Raw genomic sequence first — 2,500 nt, forward strand, 5'->3', positions numbered from 1 at the left:
TTTTTTTTTTGATATACCGAAGAATGAACAAGAAGACCGAGGCATCCAAAATTTTTTTTTTTTTTTTTCTCCGATATACCAAAGCAAGAACAAGAAGACCGAAGTCTCAAATTTTTTTTTTTTTTTTTTTTTTTTTTTTTTTGATATACCGAAGAATGAACAAGAAGACCGAGGCATCCAAAAAAATTTTTTTTTTTTTTTCTCCGATATACCAAAGCAAGAACAAGAAGACCGAGGCATCAAAATTTTTTTTTTTTTTTTTTTTTTTTTTTTTTTTTTTTTCGATAAATCCAACCGAGAACAAGAAGACCGAGGCATCCAAAATTTTTTTTTTTTTTTTTTCTTTCCCATATACCAGAGAAAGAACATGAAGACCGAGGCAACCAACAAAAAATAATTTTTTTTTTCTCTTTCCCGGAATTTTTTTTTTTTTTTTTCGAAATAGCCGAGAAAGAATATGAAGACCGAGGCATCCAACAAAAAAATTTTTTTTTTTTTTTTTCCTAATCTACCCAAGCAAAACAAATAGAAGACCGAGGCATCCAAAAAAATTTTTTTTTTTTTTTTTTTTTTCGAAAAATTTTTTTTCACAAAAACTTTTTTTTTTTTTTTTCCCCAAAAAATTTTTTTTTTCGTTCCAAGCTAACCAAGACATCTACTATTCACTAGTAGAGCAATCGAGACTGCAAAGCAAGCAATGGCCTTACTTGCAGCTCTTGGTGCTGAGAACTCCCCCCCCCCTATAGTAGTCTTAAGTAAAACCACAGCTCTGACAGGAGTAGATATTGCATGCGAGCGAGGAGTCGTAATGGGCAAAATTGACTCGGGGGACCTCCAAATCGAATTCCGTTTCGAGCAAAACACTTCTTAGGCTTCAAGGAAGCTCCCATAAAATTTCCAAACCCAAACTCCAAACTTCATTTTTTAGCCTACAATGCCCACGTGCACGCCGGTGTGCACGCAGGGGTGCTTGAGCATGCGGGAGAGGAGCCATAATGGGCAACATTGACTCGGGGGACCTCCAAATCGAAATCCGTCTCGAGCAAAACACTTCTTAAGCTTCTAGGAAGCTCCCATAAAACTTCCAAACCCAAACTCCAAACTTTATTTTTTAGCATACAATGCCCACGTGCACGCCGGGGTGCTTGAGCGTGCGGGCGAGGAGCCATAATGGGCAACATTGACTCGGGGGACCTCCAAATCGAAATCCGTCTCGAGCAAAACACTTCTTAAGCTTCAAGGAAGCTCCCATAAAACTTCCAAACCCAAACTCCAAACTTTATTTTTTAGCATACAATGCCCACGTGCACGCAGGGGTGCTTGAGCATGCGGGAGAGGAGCCATAATGGGCAACATTGACTCGGGGGACCTCCAAATCGAAATCCGTCTCGAGCAAAACACTTCTTAAGCTTCTAGGAAGCTCCCATAAAATTTTCAAACCCAAACTCCAAACTTCATTTTTTAGCATACGATGCCCACGTGCACGCCGGGGTGCACGAGCGTGCGGGCGAGGAGTCGTAATGGGCAAAATTAACTCGGGGGACCTCCAAATCGAAATCCGTCTCGAGCAAAGCATTTCTTAGGCTTCTAGGAAGTTCCCGTAAAATTTTCAAACCCAAACTCCAAACTTCATTTTTTAGCACACAATGCCCACGTGCACGCGGGGGTGCTTAAGCGTGCGGGCGAGGAGTCATAATGGGCAAAATTAACTCGGGGGACCTCCAAATCGAAATCCGTCTCGAGCAAAGCACTTCTTAGGCTTCTAGGAAGCTCCCATAAAATTTCCAAACCCAAACTCCAAACTTCATTTTTTAGCATACGATGCCCCCGTGCACGCGGGGGTGCTTGAGCGTGCGGGGGAGGAGTCATAATGGGCAAAACTAACTCGGGGGATCTCCAAATCAAAATCCGTCTCGAGCAAAGCAGTTCTTAGGCTTCTAGGAAGCTCCCATAAAATTTCCGAACCCAAACTCCAAACTTCATTTTTTAGCATACTATGCCCACGTGCACGCCGGGGTGCACGAGCGTGCGGGCGAGGAGTCGTAATGGGCAAAATTAACTCGGGGGACCTCCAAATCGAAATCCGTCTCGAGCAAAGCATTTCTTAGGCTTCTAGGAAGTTCCCGTAAAATTTTCAAACCCAAACTCCAAACTTCATTTTTTAGCATACGATGCCCACGTGCGCGCCGGTGTGCACGTCGGGGTGCACGAGCGTGCGGGCGAGGAGCCGTAATTGGCAAAATTAACACGGCGGACCTCCAAATCGAAATCCGTCTCGAGCAAAGCATTTCTTAGGCTTCTAGGAAGTTCCCGTAAAATTTTCAAACCCAAACTCCAAACTTCATTTTTTAGCATACGATGCCCACGTGCACGCCGGTGTGCACGAGCATGCGGGCGAGGAGTCATAAAGGGCAAACTTAACTCGGGGGACCTCCAAATCGAAATCCGTCTCGAGCAAAGCATTTCTTAGGCTTCTAGGAAGCTCCCATAAAATTTTCAA

Source organism: Cornus florida, unplaced genomic scaffold (assembly GCF_030987335.1).
Source record: "Cornus florida cultivar Cherokee Brave unplaced genomic scaffold, ASM3098733v1 CherokeeBrave_3.0.0_Hap2_scaffold_82, whole genome shotgun sequence".
Lineage (NCBI taxonomy): Eukaryota > Viridiplantae > Streptophyta > Magnoliopsida > Cornales > Cornaceae > Cornus > Cornus florida.